The sequence below is a fragment of the Vulpes lagopus genome, chromosome 19 (genome assembly GCF_018345385.1).
Source record: "Vulpes lagopus strain Blue_001 chromosome 19, ASM1834538v1, whole genome shotgun sequence".
NCBI lineage: Eukaryota > Metazoa > Chordata > Mammalia > Carnivora > Canidae > Vulpes > Vulpes lagopus.
This window is the reverse complement of record NC_054842.1, coordinates 30,049,010-30,064,469: the sequence shown is the minus strand read 5'-3', so window position 1 is coordinate 30,064,469 and position 15,460 is coordinate 30,049,010.

Sequence of the window (15,460 nt, the reverse complement as noted above, 5' to 3'; positions counted from 1 at the left end):
TTTTTTTTTTTTTTGCGAAAACATTATACTCCCAAGAGACTCTAAATAACCCTACAGCGCAAAGCCCTTCATAGGGGAGGTAAAAGCATCAAGCGGAGGCCCTCCTGTTTGAAGGAAATCACAGTAGGATAAAAAGGGGAAAAGTAGAGAAGAGAGAAATCATCACTTTCGAGAGAGACCACAGCCACGTTGGGGGGGGGGGGCTTTTTTTTTTTAACGCCTCCCTCCCCCGAACAACTGGAAAATGAAACAATCTAAAGACATCAACTGATAAAAAAAACAACAACAACCAACACCTCAAGACCACAGTGGGTAACTGAACACCCTACAGGAAAACAATGTAGGGGAAGGCACTCTTCTTAAGGATAAGAAGTCAAATCTGCGTCTCACCGCCACTCACTGAGCGTCTGAGTCCTTCTTCACTCACTCCAAAGGCCACATTCAGAGGCAAAACCACAGCAGTGAACCAAAGGCCACTGCAAACAGGCTCCCCTGCAGGAAAGTAAAAAACCTTGGGGGGTAAGCTTGATTTTGGAAAAGGAAGAAGCCTGGAGAAGAAACGTCGCGGGTCCCCATACACCCCCCCCCCCAAATCTCCCAAGGAAATCAAACAAAGCCAATCCAAGAAACTCAAAGTCGACACCGCACGTGAGGGGAAGGAGGGTCGCGGACCCCAACAAACAAGAGTTGCCGGCAACCAGCAGAAAAGTGCATTCAGACTAGGAAGCAGCGAGAGAATCCCGAGGGCGGAGCCCGGAGGGGAGCGAGGGGTGTGTGGGGGTAAGGATGTGCAGAGGGAATCTGGGGACCAAGGGGAGTAGGAAACGAAACAAACAATCCAAAAAAAAAAAAAAAAAAGGAGGGGAGGGGTGGGGCTGGACGCGGCAGCGCCCTGGGAGAATGTCACTTGCAGCCGGGGGGATCCGACGGGAGGAACCCGACCGGCAGCCCTGGGGGAGGGTCACCTGCTCCCCTTAGCAGCTGGAGGCTGCGGCGGCCAAGACACCACCCCTCCTTCTTCCAGCCCTCAGCCCCCCAAGTCCCCGTGGCGCGGGGAGAGGGTTAAGGCAGAGCCCCACAGGCCGTGCCTGGAGTGGTTTACCTTCGCGGGAGGCTGGAGACGCTCCAGCCCGAGCTCCTCCCGCCGCCGGCTCTGCGTCCGGAGTGAGTTGAGGTGCCCTCCGGCCTCCTCCCGCTCACCACTTCCCCTTTCCCCCGTCGGGGCCCTGTAGCTCCGCTGCCGCGGGTTCCTGGTGCCGCGGCGGCGCGGCCTCCCCGCCCCCTCCGCCTCCTCCCTCTGCCTCTCAGAGGCTCACTCTGGAGGCCGCCATCTTCGCTCAGGGTTTCAGCAACCGCGCTCCACTACGCCTGCGTCGCCACCGCCCCGGCGGTCACGAGACCCCGTCCGCTGATTCCGGCTCTTCCGCCTTCTGTCCCGCCCTCCCGCGCGCACTGCTCGGCTCTCCCCGTCTCATTGGCCCCCTTTCCCAGAACCTCCTGGTTCCTACCCGCGAGCCCGCCCGCCCGCCAGAACTCACACATGCGCAGAGCGACGAGGCCAGCTGTAGGAGCTGGAGTCCACGCAGCGCCGGCGAGGGCGCGCCCCGGGTGCGCGTGCGCGCGGGTGGAGCCACGCCCCTCCGGCGTGTTCTGCGAAGGTCACGCCCCTCGGCGTGTGGCTCAGGGTCCCGCGGGCGGTAGTGCTGCCTGCTGCGTCCCGGCAGTTTATTTTAGTTAGTTTTTTTTTTTTTTTTTAAGATTTTATTTATTTATTAGAGGCACAGAAAGAGAGAGAGAGAGAGGCAGAGGGAGAAGCAGGCTCCTTGCCGGGAGCCCGACGTGGGACTCGATCCCGGGTCTCCAGGGTCACGCCCTGGGCTGAAGGCGGCGCTAGACCGCTGCGCCACCGGGGCTGCCCGTCCAGGCTGTTTATACAGTTAATTCCCCGAAGTCCTGTGCCAGAGCCTTACCCCATCTCGCCCTGGGCTTTCAAATGCTTGTGGAGTGTCCGCGAGGCAATCCGAAGGCTCAGCCTGCTACTCGGCTTGGCTGGATTGCGAGCCAGCAGGTTCACCCCTCCTGAGACCTCCCGGAACGACAGTCGAGGGTTTACATTCTGATTGGCCTGGGATGTCGCCAAGATTAAAGCTCGGGAGATGCCTCCGGCTTGCCTGTCGTCTGCTGGAGCGCCGGCTAGCTTCGTTTATTGTCTGCTGGCCACATGTCAGGGGTTTATTATTTGCATCACTTAATCCTCAACTCTGAAAGTAGGAATTATCCTCGTTTTGCAGATAAATGAAAGCACCTTCCCCACAGTAACGGGCTTAGTGTTTGAACCCTCGCGGTCTGATTCCGTAGCCTTGTACCCCCAATACCATCTCCCCGAACACACTTAGGAGCTAGCTGGAGGGTGGGGGCATCAGGTTTCAGAAAAGGGGACTGTGAGCAAGTTTAAGGCACTTCAGTCTCCCAGACCTGAGTTCTAAAGATCACAGTTCAAAAATGAATGATTCTGCTGCAAAGTTAAAAAACAAAAACAAAAAACGGATGGGGGTGACTTGCATGGATACATTATTTCATGAAGGTTAAAGGTGTCTGATAAGCAGTTTAATATTCTGCAGCGCAGTGTTGAAACTGATTTCTCAGAGTCCCTTTCGGCGGTTGACTTGGTTTTAGAGATGGTGGTTGCAGAATGAAAAAATGTAGACAGTAGTTTTTACAGACTTTGCTTCTGGCTTTTATTGACCCTTTCTTTGCCCTACCTTGGGGCAGAAAAAGACCGTATTTAACCTTATAGTATCTTTTCCCGCACTGTGTCTGTGGAGTTTTTCTCTTCCCTCTCCCTTTGCCTCTCCCTATGCTCCCTCTGGTTCTCTCTCTCAAATAAATAAATCTAAAAAAATACATTATTAAATTTAATTTCACTTGTTTCTTTTTTAAAAATGTAGCTACTAGAAAATGTAAAATGCTATAGGTAACTGCTATTATATTTCTCTTGGAAGATGCTGGTTTAGAAAACTGTGCAGACACACAGAAAATACTTTTCGGTTGAGTTGGCAAGCTTGTAGTTCCCTCAGAATCATCTACCAGAATTCATTTAAAAATTTTATGTGGTTGTTTTTTGTCAGTTTTTCTCAAGGATTTATCTCACTGCATACAGTTTTTTTTTGTGTTACTCTATACTATTCTAATAGTTGCATAGACTTGAAATTATTGCTAACATGTGACGAATGATGATGACACAAGGATTCCTTGATGCATGTACATATGTTTGTGCACATACACAGTTTCCACAATTTAAAAAAATCATAGTCTGGTCTCCCCTGCTCACTTAATCCTACCCCAGGAACTCTGTTAATGATGTGGGAAACAAAAGCAGAAGAAAATGTAGATAAAACGAAATGTCCTTATAACCTGCAGCCTGTTGATAAATACTTGAGGCAGGCAGGGTCTAATGTTCCTCCAGGAAGCTCCCAACTGTCTTACTGTGTTAATGCCTTGCTAGAGGAAAAAACAACCTTGGTTTTGCAAATCCTCTGGTGTCCCATGAATCTTCTTTAGCAAACGAAAATCCTTTTGAAACTTCCCTTATCTTTACTTCCCCCCTAAACCCCAAAGTATATAATCAGTTGCTCCTCATAATCCCAGGGCAGCAACTCTTTCTACCCACTGGTCCTGTCCCTGTGCTTTAATAAAACCACCTTTTGCATCAAAGACGTCTCAGGAATTGCTTCTTGGCCGTCAACTCCAGACCTCACCAACATTCAAAAACTACATTTAAAAACTACTCAGCCTGGGTGGCTGAGCAGTTTAGTGCCACCTTCAGCCCTGGGCCTGATCCTGCAGACTCGGGATGGAGTCCATGTCAGGCTCCCTGCATGGAGCCAGCTTCTCCCTCTGCCTGTGTCTCTGCCTCTCTCTCTTTGTTTCTCATGAATGAATAAATTAAATCTTTAAAAAAAAAAACTGCGCCAATTATTACAAATGAAAATGTCTTTTTAAAAAGTATCATTGGGACACCTGGGTGGCTCAATGGTTGAGCATCTGCCTTTGGCTCAGGTTTTAATTCTGGGGTCCTGGGATTTAGTCCCACATCAGGCTACCTGCAGGAGCCTGCTTCTCCCTCTGCCTATGTCTCTGCCTCTCTCTCTCTGTGTCCATCTTAATTAAAAAATAAAATCTTTAAAAAAATTAAAAGTATCATTGTTATATAAAGGATTTTGAATTTATATTACCAAAAATATGCTTTCATTTAATTACAGAAAATTAGTTCTGATCATATTTTCAGGGTTGAATCAAGAGGAAAATGAAATACTTGGTATGTCGTTTAACATTTTGAAACCATTATTGAAATATTAATTAAGGAAAAGGCCTTTCTGTGTTCTTTGGTTAAACTTAACCTCAAAGGCTTTCCTTCCTCTCCCTGTCTCTCTTTTTTGTAATATACACATTGCTGAGGATTTTCCAATTCAAATATTCTTACTAGTTAATGCAAACACTTTCAGTATTACCACATTTGAGAAAAATCTACGCTTATATATGTTTTCCCATAGAGAGTTTTAAAGTGAACAAGATGCCCAATCTGCTCTGAAATTATTACAGTCAGACATTTTTACCCATCAGCCCTTCAAGGAAATATAAAGTGGTAAAAGATCACAGGCAAGTTCCTGACCCCCTTTGGGCCTCACTTCCCTCATCCTAAAGTAGGGATATTGATACTATGAGAGATGGTAGTGAGAGTTAAAATATGTTACGTGGAGCACTTGCTTACTAAAAACACATAGTACCTACCTGCTGATTCCTACACTAAAGTTAATCCCAGCCTCTCCAGCTGGTTTATATAACCCTCGTGCTTGAGTTTCCTCCATCTGACCAAGACAAGGTAAACAGACATTTAAACTATCTATTAGTCACAAAACAGGAAGTTCAAGTTCTTGACAACTGTATCTGAATCCTCTTATCATGCAAAATCATAAAACAGTTCATGCCAAAAAGGTGTCATTAATTTTTTTATTTCTTACAAGAGAACACAGAGAATTGCCTTGCTAAGGTCATACATGAATGTTAATGACACAAAAAGACCTAGATGCATGCACTGTTTGCACAATAGAATATTTGAGTAATGAACCAAAATTTGATCATGAAATTCTTAGAATACCAAAGGCCCATTCACATAGAAATCAAGGTAAGAAAACGTCCTCTAAAGTTAATTAAGGGCAGCCCTGGTGGCTCAGCGGTTTAGCGCCGCCTTCAGTCCAGGGCGTGATCCTGGAGACCAGGGTCGAGTTCCACATCAGGCTCCCTGCATGAAGCCTGCTTCTCCCTTGGCCTGTGTCTCTGCCCCTCTCTCTGTCTCTGTCTCACTTGTGTGTGTGTGTGTGTGTGTGTGTGTGTGTGTGTGTGTGTCTCAGGAATAAATAAATAAATAAATCTTAAAAATATTTCATCTCAACTACAGGAAAAGATGTCTATCTGTTGATATTGGATAATGACTTGTTCATATTATGTTCATCCAAGAACATAAAACTTAATTACACAATTAAATTCTTGCTGACTTTGTACACATGAAGATGACTGCCATTTCTGTATGAAACCTAATTTTTCCAAGAAAAATATGACATTTTTTTCCTTCTGAGCAGCAGTAAATGAGGTGGCAGCCACTTACTTAGCATAAAGGAAAATAAAACTAATATAGGAAGTAGTATTTCAAGCTCAGCTACTGGCTCTCAAGTCTATACTATGGATTTGGCAAATAATAAATAGTAAATCAATGTCAAGCAAAAATAAAAGGTATCTACTAATAAATGCAATTTGAAAAAAATCTTACTAATATAAAATTAACTCACATATATTAGTCATTGCAGCCACCCAATTTCAAAGAATAGTACAGTTAAATTGGGTCTATTATAGATTTGCCTGTCAGACAAAACTTTAGGAGTAGAAAACAGTGTACTGTACTAGAAAGAAACAATGGTTTAGTTATAAGTGAAGCCCCACTTTTCCCCCATTTATAATTGTCTTTGGATGCTGCGTTTACTTACTTGAGGAGGCATATTTTTTTCTCTTATCTTTCCTTCATCTTGTATATGTTCAAATTCCAATTCTACTACTTATTAGCTACTTAACTGTGAACCTCAATTTCCTTATCAATTAAAGGAAGGCAATATACATATCAACTACAGTTGTTTTGAGGATTAAGGGTCAAGACACACTAATAATGATGAACCAATATTATTTAATATTATAAATGTGCATAATAGAAGAATAAAAATCATAAACTTAAAAATGGAAATGGGGTAAGGGAGAGGGAGATAGTATGAACCTGGCAAGTTGTTATCTTTCATTATAAGGAGTAAATTCATACTGTCTAAATTTTAAAAACCAAGAAAGAAGGGCAGAAGAAAACTAACTTTTATGGACCATTTATTAAGCACCATTCATGTTTCCTAAGTGTTAACTTCCTCTCTTATATGCCTTTTGTTCTCTTTCTCTGTAATTCTAGAAGCACATAATGAAACATTTGGGGCAGTGCTGGATTACATAGTAAGCAGTTGAAGAAAATGCCTAGGACACCAACAAAGCAAGGACCTCCAAGATAAAAGAAATTTAAAAAGCATTTGCTAGTTAATGTTTCATAAAATGCATCAAAAAAAATAAAAATAAAATGCATCAAAATAATAATCATGGGAAAAATAAAAATTTTATTGAGTTGCCTTCACTTATTTCATGGGTATAGAATTGAGGACTTTTAATGATCTAAATCAAGCTCTGAGTTGAGGAGGTTTTTTTTTTTTTATGTCTGTGAATATATATTCACAGAATAGGATGCTTTATATTACTATGTTGACAATGGAAGTTGAAGACAGGCATGAGAGATCAAAGAGTTTTAAGGGAAGGGCATTACTGTGTACTGAGAGTTTACCCTGCACCCTCATCTGTTAAAACATGTTGTTACTTGTTTTGAATAGATAAGAAACTCTTCAAGGTTCAGAGGGCTATGGGACTTGCCCCCAGCCCCCACTTAAGTAAGTGCCAGAATCAGAATTTAAATTCACATCCGCCTGGTGCCAAAGTTCAGAATTTTCCAAGAGTAATTTGATGACTGTTCTTCTTCTTCCTCCTCCTCCTCCTCCTCCTCCTCCTCCTCCTCCTTCTTCTTCTTTTCTTCTTCTTCTTCTCTTCTTTTCTTCTTCTTCTTCTTCTTCTTCTTCTTCTTCTTCTTCTTCTTCTTCTTCCTCCTCTTCCTCCTCCTCCTCCTCCTCCTCCTCCTCGTCCTCCTCCTCCTCCTCCTTCTTCTTCTTCTTCTTCTTCTTCTTCTTCTTCTTCTTCTTCTTCTTCTTCTTCTTCTTTTCTTCTTCTTCTTCTTCTTCTTCTTCTTCTTCTTCTTCTTCTTCTTCTTCTTTTTTTAAGATTTTATTTATTTATTCATGAGACACATAGAGAGATAGGCAGAGACACAGATAGAGGGAGAAGCAGGCTCCATGCAGGGAGCCTGACGTGGGACTCCAGGATCCTGGGACCCAGGATCAGAGACTCGGATCCTGGGTCTCTAGGATCAGGCCCTGGGCTGAAGGCGGTGCTAAACCGCTGAGCCACCCGGGCTGCCCTGATGACTGTTTTTATTTATAGGTGAGATGGTATACTTTGAGCAATAGTTTAGATATTCTTCTGGTCCTTCCTCAGTACTCCTTAGGAACTTAAAGATTTTCTGCTATGACCAGAACAGAAACTGTGTCATGTTTGTGTTCCACCAGCAGTAGGTAGAGGAAAAAATACCTAAGGGCATCACAGATGGTTTTAGGAGAATTACAAAATGAGAATTTCCACCAGAAAGAAATGTACATAGTAATAGAAGTTTAGGGGTTAATTTTTTCCTGAGGGTCATTAAACATTTCTAAAACAAGGAATTTCCAACACACAGTTTTATCTGCAGGCTGAATTGTATCATTGATGGTCTGATAACAGAATCTTTCAAAAATCTTAGATTAAGGAACTCTAAAAATTCACCAAATCACTAAGCTTAATATCTTTCTTATTCTGTTTTCAACACAGCCTTAGAAGAAATATATTTTCTCTAATGTGGATTTCATTAATCTATGTGTCTGTGTGTAAATATTGATTACTTGAAAAACTATAACTATTAGCTATATTTGCCATAAGATACCTCTATATTTAATTTTTTTTTAAATTTATGATAGTCACACAGAGAGAGAGAGGCAGAGACACAGGCAGAGGGAGAAGCAGGCTCCATGCACCGGGAGCCCGACGTGGGATTCGATCCTGGGTCTCCAGGATCGTGCCCTGGGCCAAAGGCAGGAGCCAAACTGCTGCGCCACCCAGGGATCCAAGATACCTCTATATTTAAATATGTTAAATAATTTAAGATTATTTACGAATATGAAAACAAAATAGTTTTTTTAAAAGATTTTATTTATTTATTCATGACAGACAGAGAGAGAGACGCAGAGACACAGGCAGAGGAAGAGAGAGAGAAGCAGGCTCCATGCAGGGAGCCCAACGTGGGACTCAATCCCGGGTCTCCAGGATCACACCCTGGGCAGAGGGTGTCGCCAAACCGCTGGGCCACCAGGGCTGCCCAACAAAATAGTTTTTATCTCTAAATTTAAATCTCTGTCAACAACCAAATTGGTTCTAAAACATGAATAAACCCAGGTTTTGCAAAAATGTCCTCAATGAATAATACAGTGAGAAATTCAAACAGATGATGACTCTATGATACCCTAAGTCTGAAACAAAATGTGCTAAATCATTATTTAACACCCTCTCCTTCCAAAAGTTATTAATTTGTTATTAAGGATTTCTATACTATCTGAAAAGGCTAAGGAAAAGATACTCCAGTTAATCTACAAGTTTAGTTAAGTTTGGACCATTTTTCAAAGAAATATATCATATATTAACCTATCTCATGTCTATCATTTATTATAGTTACTCTGTGTACTGTGCTATGAGCTTTATTACATCATCTGATTTAATTTTCATTGCAATCCTGTAAAGGAACATGCTATTATTATTTCCATTTCATAGGTGAGGAATCTAAGACATTAGAGGAGGTAGTTAGCTTTTCCAATGTCTTATCACCAAATGCTGCAGACCCTTTCCAGACAGGTCTCTTGGATTTCAAAATCCATGCTCTAACCTGATTAGCTTCATTTAACACACAAGTCTACCAGCCATGATTTCCTCTTTCCTTTCACATTAAGGAGTCATTTCTGTTTATAATTCTTCTAAAAATTTATGTTAGAGATTTTCAAATGGAGGAAAACTCTTCCACACTTTGTGTGGAAGTGTGTGAGTATTTTCTTAAAATAATATGGAAGAACTACTTTTGTGTCTTATCGACATCAATTTTATAATACTGTATTATCTTTTTATTAAAATTTGACCTATAGGAGAATTAGCTCCTCAAAAAAATATTGTGCCTGTAAATTCAAATAACAGAAAGTATAATTTACCCTCATCTGCAACCAATCCTTCAGTTCCAGCCCATTTATAGCCTAAATTAGGAGTAACAAAAATGGAAATTAAATAGTCTGCTTCTACTGACATCAAGTAAATGGCAAGGGGGAAGTGAAACTGCAAAATAATCCAAAATCAACTGAAATTAAAATGCATAGGGTCAAAGCTAATGGATTAAAGAGGACATTTTCATGTTTTTCTTTAAAAAATATAAAATGTCTATATCTTAGGATTTGAGTTAATTTATCACAGTATCAGTTGACTTGCACATCTATATGGCATTGGGCATATGAAGAAACGAGGTCCTAGAAGCCGTTGGTTCTTTTCTTTGTTCCCTTTATTTTTACTCCTTAACTCATTCACCTGTTCTTCCATTTGGCAAAAAGTGTCTTGGGAAAAGGAGCACTAGTTCAATATTGGGAACAATCTCTCACTATTTTAAGAAGTGAGCAGATGAATGTATTACCGCAGCCATTAGTGGTGGTGACAATTCTCAAAGGGTGAGCAAGGAAAGCTGGTTTTATCTTCAAACATGTTTAACTGACCTTTTTTTTTTTTTCTCTTTCTCCAGCTGTATTTTTTTTTTTAACCTCACTTTTTTTTTTTTAAAAGAGATTTTATTTATTCATGATAGTCACACAGAGAGAGACAGAGAGGCAGAGACACAGGCAGAGGGAGAAGTAGGCTCCATGCAGGGAGCCCGACGTGGGATTCGATCCTGGGTCTCCAGGACTGCACCCTGGGCCAAAGGCAGGCGCCAAACCGCTGTGCCACCCAGGGATCCCTTAACCTCACTTTTTAATCACTCCCCCAACTTCACTCAATTCACTCAAAGGGATTTTAACATAAAAAAATGACCAGGGCATCCCGGGTGGCTCAGTGGTTTAGAGCCACCTTCAGCCCAGGGTGTGATCCTCGAGACCCGGGATTGAGTCCCACGTCAGGCTCCCTACATGGAGCCTGCTTCTGCCTCTGCCTGTGTCTCTGCCTCTCTCTCTCTCTCTCTCTCTCTCTCTCTCTCTGTCTCTCATGAATAAATAAATAAAATCTTTTAAGAAAAAGAAAAAAAAATGATCAAAAGGCCTTCAGCCATCAACAGAGTTGAAGAGGCCTCCTACATAGCCCATTACTCAGGCAACTTTTACAACAAAAACACCCTGATTAATATTGTTTGTAAGAATCTGCATTGGCTTAGGTGGCATTTGATTATATAATTTCAGATTATTAGAGTGGTTTTTTTTTTTGAGAGAAGCAGCTAATCATCCCTCGCTGCTGTCCCTTCATGACTTTGGTCTTGAACATCGTTTACACTGCAGGGGTCCTGGATGATGGCAAATCCGGTGCCACCAACCAGACAGGAGGGTGTGGTGGCTTGAGTGTCTGAAAAGGAACCCTGACTTCCTCTAGTTCAGAATACCACAATTGTAACTACAAGTCATCACTGTGACCATAGCCCTGGGGGCTCACTCAATCCTCCAGCAATTTGGACTGTGGGAACTGAACTGGAGTTCTGTCTGGGGAAGGGGGCCGGGGTGAATCATGTGGCACTCCAGACCCTAACAAGCCTCTGGACTGGAAGCTGCTTATCTCATTTTGCATCAAACCTTGATTCTGTCCATCAGATAGGGTCACCACAGTTTCGAGAATCAATAAAACAAAATTCCCAGGGAAATTTTGAAGATCACAACAGGATTTTTTGAGAACAGTTAAATGTACTCTGTCGAATAAGGATGGAGATTTCAGAAAACATTACTTTTTACCATACTACATGAAATCACTACAAAGCATATGTAGTAGGCAGCTACTAAACATTCCAGTTACACCTCTCTGAGAAACTGGTTTGGTATCAGTGCACATAGCCTTCAAAGCTCTAATTTCGTCTCTGTCCCATTCTGCTTTCAGTTATCCCTCTTTCCTCTTTGTGACCCAGTATATGACATGAACAGAAACTGTCTAGGATCATTAAAGCAAGCTGTTGCAGAAGCTGGGCTGTTGATTCAGCATTTGGCAGAAGAATGGAAGGCTGTTCAGTGAAAGCCTTGATTTCATTTTTGTTAGGCCAGCAAACAATAGCAGCACACTGGCTTTGCTGATAAAAAGAACAAAGAAAATAAACCAATACCTTTTGCTGACATTTCTCTTTCTAAGGCAAAAAAAAGGAGATGTTTTCTCCCTTTTCTACCCTTTTCTGGTATTGGGAAGTCTATAGTAGCCAGACCAAGACAATGGTCCATTCTCTGCTATGAAAGGCTTAAAAACAAAATCCATAATAAATAAATAAAATCAATGTTTGTTTTTTTTCAGCTCTTCACTTCTGACCCCGTTCTGCTCCAGACTCTCTTCACTTCCCACTGTATTCCATGTTGTTATCTGCTCCACACAATTATTCTCTTTATAAGCCAGACTAGTTAGAGAGGAAAGATGTTTACTGCTCCGTAAACTTCTTGCTGCCATAAGCAGTGTTTTGGCTTACAGTTCAGAGCTGATGTTGCTGAGAAAAAGCTTTCCATAATCGAGTCATGATGCTCTCTCACTATATAATCTAAACATTTTCTTGCTTATCTTTTCTGAAGTGTCAGTGCTGTGTATTTCCCAAGCTCAGTTTTCTATAGGGGAGGGAGTTCGAGTCCAAAAACAAAGGACAGAAGTCTCCCTCTGATTTTGTACCAGCTTCTGGTAAAACCTCCAATATCCCGGGCAAGAGGTTTGCTCTGGAGAATAAAGAAGTTGTCAATGTGCTCTCTTTGGGTAAAATGTTTTTAAAATCTCCCATAAAAGACACAGTAGCAGCATTAGCATATATTTTAGTTTTCAGAATTATGATTGTTCTGAGCCAGCTCTGTCCTTATTGTAAGTGGAAAGCTAGGAAACAGTTGGGCTCAAAGAGATTTTCTCCTTACTGCTCACCAGTAGGAGCTGTCAGGGGTTTCCTTTGTCATCGCCTTTTTCTTCTGTTGCTCCTTATTGTCTGCTGTCCCCAGTGCCCTGGCATGGAGATTTCTGCCGCAATTTTCCTCAGTTGGAACTTTTATAGACTTATTTAAAGAAAGAAATCGCTTTCCTAAAATACATGAGATCCAAAGAACAAAGGGACTTTTCTTGTAGAAATTACCAGCTAGGTAAATGGTAATATTACCTGTATTGAGGTTATAAAAACCTTGTTCTATCTTAAGTGTTTCAGAATTAATAAAATGCATGTCATTTTTCTTAAAAATGTTAGCCTATTGCACATTTGTTCACTTCTCAGTGCTCATTGAAACTGTCTGAGGTGGGGTGAGGCAGGTGTTTCAAGTTCTATGTTCACAGTGACCTAGGAACTCATCTTGACAGGGGTCCTGCTGAAATCAGATGAGAACATGGATGATAAGAATGATACTGGCCATCCCTCCTCCTTAATGAATGAAGAACACACAGTCTACACTTTGCTTTTGAGAGGGAGAGAGTTAGGCAAGTTACCCAAACTCTCTGCTTCTGTTTTCTCATCTTAAAATGAATAAAAAGAACACACATTTCATAGAGTTGTAGTGAAGATTTCTAAGCACATCTAAAGTGCATGGAAAAGTGCCTGGAACATAGCAAGAGCACAGTAAACACTGCTGCTACTTCTACTAGTACTACAATTGCAATGATAATTGTTCCATTGAAGTACCAGTAAGGCTAAACTACTCTCCCTAAAAAGATGTCACTTAAAAAACTGATAGCATTTCAATTTTTCTGTTTTTTTTTTTTAATCCCAGCTATTCTAGAATGTTACAAGAATGAGAACTAGAGAGCATCAGGACCATTCCATGATTCTGAGTATTTTACAGATGTATGCACGTATAATAATGCATAATGTGTATTGGTATATATGTGTACATATATATATAGTTAATTTTTATATAAATGGTAGCAAACCACACCCACAGCTCAATATCTTACCTTTTTGATTAACAATATATCTTCAAAATTCAACTTCTCTCCTATTGATGTATTTTAGGTTGTTTCCAATATTTTGCCTTTATAATCAAGTCCAGAATCAATCATTGGACATAGGTCATTTCAAAAAAGGTGCAAGAAAAAAATGTGCAAGAATATCTCTTGACTTTATTATTCAACTTGGTACAATTCTTTCTCACTCTGAAATAAATTGTAGCCTTCCTGTGACTCAGACTATTTCTACAGTTATTTATATAATATGTATGCACAATATTTAACATGTATAATATGCTATGATATGTTACCTATGCCAAGCATGAACAAAAATAAAGTACATGACCACATGGGTAATATCTACAAAGATTTCCTGAAAACAACCACTCCCAGTTCTGATATTGATTCTTTTAAGTTACAATCTTGTGATCTAAGTGTCCTACCCCTTTAATAACTACAGCCTCTAGTTATGCTTTATCCTAGATCTTCTTGGAGTTGGACTCCCTTGCTATATCCCTTGATCATCTCTCATACCCTATATTTTATCATTTTTATCTCCAGAAATGAAGATGGTGAGCTGTGGTTTTGTTTTTTTTTTCTTTTAGCTGTCTCCAAAAGCAAGGAAATTCTAAATATTTTGAAGACAGACGAATTTCCAACAGCAGTAAAGCAATCTTGCAGAATTCAATATAAATAATGTTGAAAACATAAAAATAATATAAACTCCCATAGAAAAAAAGATTATATTCAATTGCATTAAAAAGACATAGGCTAAGAAATATCAGTGAATTCAACCATTAAGTCCACGATGGGCATCACTAAGATGCAGTTTTATTTATTTTTATTTTTTTATTTTTTAAGATGCAGTTTTATACCTAACCATAGAACAATCCCAAATGGTAATAACAGCAGCTGATTTCGTCAGCTCTGTATATATATATATATATATATATCTTATTTAATCCTTCAGAACCTTATGAGAGAAATGGAGTTATTAGTTCTTATTTTACAGATAAGAAAACTTACCCCAACTCATATATATATATGTAGAGTTAGTATTCTGTTCTAATACTTTTAACCACTTCACTTTATAAAGAAAATACATTTTAAAAAAAGATTTTACCTATTTATTCATGACAGATACACAGAGAGAAACAGAGACCCAGGCAGAGGGAGAAGCAGGCTGCCCATGGGGACCTGATGCAGAACTCAATCTCAGGACCCCAGGACGATGACCTGAACTGAGGGCAGACGCTCAACCACTGAGCCACTCTGGTGCCCCAAGAAAATACTTTATTTACTTAGAAATTTTTATTAATTTATTCATGAGAGACATAGAGAGAGGCAGAGACATAGGCAGGCTCCATGCAAGGAGCCCGATGTGGGACTCGATCCTGGCATTCCCGGAATCCTGCCCTGGGCCAAAGGCAGACACTCAATTGCTGAGCCACCCAGCTATCCCAAGAAAATGCGTTTCTAAAAATTTTCAATTTTTAACTCCAATTGACTACTGAATTCTTTTTTTACTTCCTTGTTTCTTACATTTTGATTGCAACTGTTTCTGAACTCAACGAAGAGTTCTGGTAAATAATAAGTTGAAACACATGTTGTTTAATTTGATTTCTAATTACTAAGATTCTACTGAGATTGTGGAAACCCTACATTACTGAATAAAATTAGATTACCATGCTTCCATTTCGCTTTTGAAGTATTACCTATCAATTTCTTCTAGCATAGGTTTATATGCTTAATTGGCTCACCAAAAACAGTTTATCTGAACAAAATGGAATGTAGTAACAGGAAAAATCAAATCAACAACTGTCATTGAAATTTGGCACAAAGGGGACACCTGGGTGGCTCAGCGGTTAAGCATCTGCCTTTGGCTCAGGTCGTGACCCTGGGGTCCTGGGATCGAGTCCCACATCGGGCTCCCTGCATGGAGCCTGCTTTTCCCTCTGCCTCTGTCTCTGCCTCTCTCTCTCTCTGTGTCTCCATGAATAAATAAAATAAAAAAAAAGAAATTTGGCAGTAAATCATCTATGAATGCCAGCTGATCTATACACGGCAATAG